Consider the following 7,594-nt stretch of genomic DNA (forward strand, 5'->3'; position numbering starts at 1 on the left):
TTCTGTTATACAGTAGGAGTTCTGATATTAAAAATGTAATATTGTTTTGATGAAATGCCTGTATAGACATCATGTGTGCCTACAAGTTTATATGATTGTATTAGGTCACAAGAATAAATATTATTATGCATTAAGCTGAATCACAATAATATGTGTTACTGTAGGGAGGCTAATGACAGCTGTCAGTTTTTCTTGAATCATCCATTAACTACAAATATATCCAACATTTACACATGAAAATATTTTAAGGGCTGCAGTAGAAACCTGCTCCCTTTGAATTCAAACAATTGCGTTAAGGTCAATCTAACAGCTGCCACGTTTATGTGTGTACTTGTTCAAACAGAGGATGAATGGTTTGACTCTGAGCAGAACTGATGCTGGTGTGTGGGGAAAGGTGGGGGAAGAATGTGTGTGGTATTTAGACATGTCAGAGTAATAAGCCCGCCTGGCTCATTACCGGCGAGTCAAGTGGCCTGCAGTATAATAGAGCACCTGCCAGCACTTAACAAGCATCAAGCCAGCAGCGCAAGCTCTGTCACGATGATCTCTGCCAGCCTCCGCCAGCATCATGCTCCATTAATCTGAGTAAAACATTCTGCTATTTAGAAACAAGAAAAACTAGCAGCAGCCTGACAGTAATATGGTTAAAGGAAACAACAGTTTATAATGACCATGTGTGTGGACCGTAAGAAAAGAAAAAAAAAATGTATACAGTTTGAGGAACAGACATATATATAATTGCTATTTACAGATAATCTGTCCCTAGTTGTCCAGTTAAATATGGTCTACAGTATATGGAGCAGATTGGATATCTTTGACGTCAAACCGAACATGAGACGAAATACAAATTTTTTTTTACTAAATACTAAATTTACTAAATACTAAATTAATTTTTAAAGTGCTTTAATCCAGGCTTATACTATAGTTCCTTTACTGAATTCATATTTGTTGATAATACATTGATAATACATTAATGTGTGTGTGTGTGTATATATATATTAAAAGTCAATTAAATTTAAAATGTTGTTAGAGTAGCCTTTTGTACATTGTTAGTTCATGAGGGCTGCCAAGCCTGCACTGAAGCAAAGACTTTAGATATATTATTACTATGTATGGGAGAAAGTGGGGATTGTTGTATTTTTCCCCCTAGTGGTTCAAATTGGTTGCAAAACAGGCGTAACCCTTCGCTTATTCATCATGTTAAACTCATTGAATAATGAATGTATCCACATATCCACATGAAACAAAATATGTTATAAAAAAAAAAAAAACCAGGACTAATCAACCTATTTAATAACTGGAAAACAATTACTTAGGACAAAATTATTCATACTGACCCATTTCACAGAAATAGTGTTTAAATAATGTTTGATAGAAAAATATTGGTAGGCTAATTATCACCTGAAGTTTATAGAATATATGGTCGGGTGGTCTAGCTGCATAAATTCAGATATTTCAACATAGCCGAAGCTCAAATTGGAGCCAAAAATTTTTCATACTCTTATATGGGCCCAGTCCCAAATGACACACTTCATGTGCACGTGCGGTCTCGCGAATTTTTTTAAATGGCCACTGCATGCATGTGTCTGTTAAGTCCACGAGACCGTAGGGCAGGGATCCTCAAATCTGGCCCACTAGAGCCACTTTCCTGCAGAGTTTAGCTCTAACCCTAATCAAACACACCTGAGCATGCTGATCAATGTCTTCAGGATCATTAGAAAATCACAGGTAGGTGAGTTTGATCAGGGTTGGAGCTAAACTCTGCAGCGCATTGGCCCTCCAGGGCAAGATTTGAAGAACCCTTCCGTAGGGTGTCCTATTCGTCATTGTAGCATTCAGAAGGGTGCTCACGAGCGCCCCCTTTGCGGCCGCTATGTGCCCTCGATGCACACTTCTGCCGAGCCCGTACTGAGACGAGCTCCGCAGCAGACTTCTACCCGACAGTCAAAGCGACATTACATTACGAAAGTGTGAACTCAGAGGAAGAGCACGAGGGTTTAGAGTGTGATTTGGGACAGGGCCCTGGTCTGAACTCCATGCAGCTCACATTGGAAATGAATGACTTCCGGTCTACATTTGTCACAGATAGTGAAGCGTACTGAGGCGCTGTTACGGGGCTGACGAGACGTGAGATGTGCGGATCCATGTGCAAGCTTTATTTAAAGCAGAGAGGTCAGAAACACAGGCAGGGTCAAACAATGGCAAACAGGTATATGGCGGACAAGACACAAGAATAATCCTAGGGCTAGCGAAGGTCAACGAACGGCGAACAGAATCAAAAGGGCGAGACTAAAGGGATAAATCCAGGAAAACAGGCAAAGATCAGAAACCGAGAAAACAGACTAGGCTAGGCTAGGCTAGGAAGCTAACGAGGGCTCTGTAGAGTAGCTATCACTGCTGGCGATAAGCGCATACAATACTCGGCAGTTGAAGGGAGTGAGATAGAGTGTTAAATAGTGAGTGAGTGATATGATACAGCTGTGTGCAATCAGTGCTGTGTGCAATCAGTGTAATGAATGATGGGATATGTAGTCCGGGGTGATATGCAACAGTGTAGTGCGAGAGTCAATGAAGTGGAAAGGGTGACCTCTGATGGCTAGCAGACGGAAGTTCATGGACCGGATACGTAACAGGCGTGCTGAGGTCTGTTGTCAAGCATATACCATCCGCTCTGATGTATACTTTCACCGAAATATCTAGATAGGCAGCTTGTTGATGATACTGGAATTTCAGTCAAATAGGCTATGTGTTATTTTCGCTGTGTATTAAACATATGTTATGCATCAAATAGTTATTTACATACTTAAATCTGCAGTCCGTAACTTTTTTTGGTTAAAAATGATCCAAAATCAATATTTGACCAAGTACATAACCAGCCAGTGTTCGAAACTATCGAACTGAATCAAAATACAAAAAAAGTAATACATAAATGTATATTTTTATGTTTTTCTCTAAACAATTTGTGACAATCCACGGATAACTATTCCTCCCCATTTTTGACATGCACAAAGTAAACATTTTCTGGCAACATGGATTAACTTAATTATGAGCCAAGTAATAGTTATTTGATTTAATGACCTACAAATAAGGTAAGAAAATAGAAATAATGCTGTTATGTTTACTGTTTATTCTCTGTCTTTGGGGTTTTCCTAAGCCATTTCAGCTGCAAATGGTTGTGTCATGGAAAAGTGGCGAGGGAGGTTGGGGAGTTGAAAAAGTCACTGCTCTCTACTGACTTTATGCCCATTAAACTGCAGCTGATGCTCCTGTCAAAGCCGTAAATGCATCCTGATAGTAGTGGACCCATGAGATGAGGGCTTTGACTGGGAGACGGTGCGTCAGTAACTGCAGGTTCAGTGTGTAAACAACACTACTGGAAATGTGATGACGCACAACTGAATTTCAGACATTTAGTTTCCCACTTTTTTCTGTTTTTCATACAACCATATTTTGAGATCGCCATGCCATATTTAAATTGTTTTCTCCTGCACTTGTTTTAGTGGTTTAACTCTTCTATAACTTGTTTTATTTTAACTTGGTTTTATTTTAACAGTATATAAAATCGAAAGCATATTATTTTACTGTACACTTTGGCAGGCAGCTTTAAATATTATCAAGCAGTGTGTATGACTAAAGTGTGAACAAGACAAGAGCAGGGAAGTCATTAGAACTGGAGACGTTTCCTCCCAGAGGACATTAAAACCCTTGAGATGGAGACACACCCTTATCTCTAACTCACTTGTCAAGACAACACAGCACAGGTTATATCTTAGGCCTGAATACTAGTTTCATAACAAACCGTGTTCACAATGTGGGCCACACATCCTTTTGTACTGCCTCAGTCAAAGCCATAAAACACATCAGAAGAACATCTGTCATTAAATGCACATCTGCCTCACTCAGCATAATCTCTGATAAAGACACTGACTGACCATCAGTCCAGTGTTTATTAGCCAATAAACTGTTATTGCACACAGAGCTTTATGGAAGCACATCTGCCCACATTAGCCCTGTCATTGTTCTTCCTGTTTGCTTTGCCTGAGTGCTCTTTCATTCACGCCTGATGATTGCAGTTGTCTTGGATGAGGAAAATGTCACTGAACCCAATGAAGTCTACATACATCCTGACCTACATGACCATAAACGCGTGTTTCATGACTAGAATCAATTCTGATAACCCTTAATTTTAGAAAGAGTTATAAAATTACACTGCAGTGGAACTGAGGGTGCAGGTGTTTTCAGTGGAATGGTATGAATTGTGTTTTTGAATGGATGGCTTCAGTTAACAGCTTGTAAACAGCTTACCACTTAATGAATTGACAGCCTGTCTGTTAATCTCCAACGTGTTTGCCATTAAATAGTTCGTTTGGGGTGAGCTATATTTGGAGTTTACGAAAGAACAAATGTTTTAAGTCAGAAAATTGAGCAGCAGATAGTATTCAGTTCACGGTGCTAATCCTGTTCATTTCTATTTCTGTTATGGTTTTGTGCTGACAAAACCAATCCAATAAGCCTTATAGGTGGTATCATGACGCAGCTCATCATCTCAGTCAACTCAGACTCTGATCCTTAAAGGGATAGTTCACCTAAAAAAAATCTAAATACAATCAATATTTGCTCACCCATTACTGTAAATAAATAAATAAATAATTGATCTGATATTTTGAAGTCAATGCAGATTGAATATATAATAATGTTTAGTATTGTGATATAAAATTATTTGCATTTTATTCTTTTTTTTTTTATCATTATCGAATTCCATAGCTTTCTTGGGGAATATGGGGGTTGTTAATATGGGAGGGACATTTAAAAAGCAGAATTAAGTTATATTTTGTTAAGTAAAGAAACTGTGGAAAAATTAAGAAACATTTAAGCATTTTCACTCATGGACTCAGACCTTGAGAATCCTTTGTGTTATGGAGGACTATGGGTGCCACTAAATGAAATGTAATTCAGATCAATGTAATTCCAAAATAGTTTAAATAAACAAATTATTTTTTGACAAATAAATAGACATTTTAAAACTGTATATATTCCATGTTTAAGATGTTGTTAAATATAACAAATATAAATGTAATGAATACTAGTAATAAAACAATGGCTGCAGTGATGTATATGCTTCTCACAGTAATGATTATATTATTACAAAGTTGTTGTGGTCCAGAGAGAACCTTGCATACAACAGTTTATATGGTCACAATGCATTTATATAGTTTAATAATTTGACAAAAAAAAAAAAAATTTCAAATGCTTTTTTACAGTTTTTCTCAGTCGCTTTGGTGCATTTCTCACATCACTATTTACATTTGCACAACAGTTAATGCAGTTCTCAAAACAATTAGTACAAACTGCAAAACCTAGTTGATAACCTGCAAAAGCATGTCACTTGCTCAAAATGGATAGGTCATTCCTCAGAAGCAAGTATTCATGTCAATGAAAGTGTCAGTGTCATCAAGATGAAAAGTCCTGACACCATTGTTTATGACAGTATTGTAGAAATGGTACACACTATGTCCTGCTTGGTTCATATATGTTTGTAAAGTGGGGGTTTATGGGATTCAGCTCTGACAGTGATTTTAGAGAAGTGGCTTATCTTTTTTTGCAACTAATGCTTCACACACCCCTTCTCATCAGTGAAAGTTGAGGATATATAGACAGACAGACAGACAGACAGATAGATAGATAGATAGATAGACAGATAGACACAGACAGACAGACAGACAGACAGATAGATGATAGATAGATATATAGATAGATAGATAGATAGATAGTGTAATGCCAGGCCAGCAGTGGGAGCTCCCATAAAGCATGGCTTGCCCAAACACTCTCTGCAAAGTATTGCCAGTCTCACTGCCTTACCGAGCATTCTATTACCATTGCCTGTTGATATTGTGTATGACTTCTTGCCTGTTTGATTCTACTTCTGATTATTGGATTTTCCCTCTGTTTTGGCTGGAGTGGATGGAATGATGTCTCACTGAAAGCAGTTTTCCAGCGAAGCCTAACTCAGGAACTTCAAGCAGAACTGGCCTGCAAGGGTGAGACTTCAACTTTCTCTGAGTTTGTGAATTTAGCCATAAGGATTGATAACCTAATGAGGAATGCTCCTAAGAGAAAACCTGCTTACGGGTCGTTGTCAAGCATATCAACTCTATCCCAGTCACACTCAGTTCCCCTGGCCACCAATCAGGAACCTATGCAACTGGGTCTCTCAAGGCTCTCTGAGGAGGAGAGAGTTCGACGACGACTGCACAACTTGTGTTTCTATTGTGGTGAGGCCGGACATCATAGGCTGAAGTGCCCACACAAGACTCGGATATTCTCCAATCCCACACCCCGGGTAAATATTGATCAGGTCTTTCTCCTGCCATTTAAAACACTCACCATCTATCAAGATCCGAGCAGTTGATAATTCACCCTTTGGAGATGGCATAACGGAACAAACTCACCCCATTCAACTGCAAGTCGGCCTGTTCCATCAAGAGGCTATCTCATTTTATGTAATCGACTCTCCAAGAAATGAAATCATCCTAGGCTTTCCTTGGCTATCAGTTCATGACCCAGTTATTTCCTGGCATCATTGTGAGTTAACCCGCTGGTCAAATTTTTGCTTAACCCATTGTATGCACTCTGACATTTCACCTCAGTGCCTGTCTACCAGTGTTGAAAGCCCTGTCATCGAACAAACCACTAAAGTCCCAGACTGTTACAGCGAATATGCTGAGGTATTTAACAAGGTGAAGGCCACCCAATTCCCACCTCACCGTCCCTGGGATTGTGCTATCGATCTCCTTTCCAATGCCATGCCACCCAAAAGTAAAGTGTACCCGTTAACCCATGACGAAACCCAAGCTATGGAGAGTTACATTGAAGAAGCCTTAAACAATGGATTTATAAAGGTAAACCGTCCAAACTGAAGTGGACAGAAGATGCAGCCAAGGCCTTCAATACCCTCAAGGTTAGCTTCACAACAGCACCCATATTACGACATCCAGACCCCAATCTCCCCTTTGTGGTCGAAGTGGACGCATCTGACAGTGGCATTGGAGCTGTACTCTTCCAGCGTCACGGACAACCTGGTAAATTATATCCATGTGCTTTCTTTTCAAGAAAACTCACGCAGGCAGAACGTAATTATGATGTGGGCAATAAGGAACTGTTATCTATGAAGGCCGCTATTGAAGAGTGGAGACACTGGTTAGAGGGGGCAGTCCATCCGTTCCAAGTTATCACAGACCACAAGAACTTGGAGTACATCAAAAGTGCCAAACGTCACTGCCACTTATCGTATTTCTCCTTCTTTTTCCCTCTCTCCTTAAACCCTTCCACCCGGACGCTGACCCCAACGCCGAGCATCAAGAGCCACCGCCACCTTTGGAAATCGACGGATCGCCTGCTTATAAGGTCAATATGTTGCTGGATTCTAGGCGTAGAGGGGGTCAGCTCCAATATCTGGTGGATTGGGAGGGCTACGGGCCTGAGGAGAGATCTTGGGTCAATGCACCTGACATTCTGGATCCATCACTCATCAAGGAATTCCACAGAGCCAGACCTGACCGACCAGCTCCACGACCACGGGGACGTCCTCGTCGAG

The sequence above is a fragment of the Sinocyclocheilus rhinocerous genome, unplaced genomic scaffold (assembly GCF_001515625.1).
Source record: "Sinocyclocheilus rhinocerous isolate Xijiao unplaced genomic scaffold, SAMN03320098_v1.1 scaffold2386, whole genome shotgun sequence".
Taxonomy (NCBI): Eukaryota; Metazoa; Chordata; class Actinopteri; order Cypriniformes; family Cyprinidae; genus Sinocyclocheilus; species Sinocyclocheilus rhinocerous.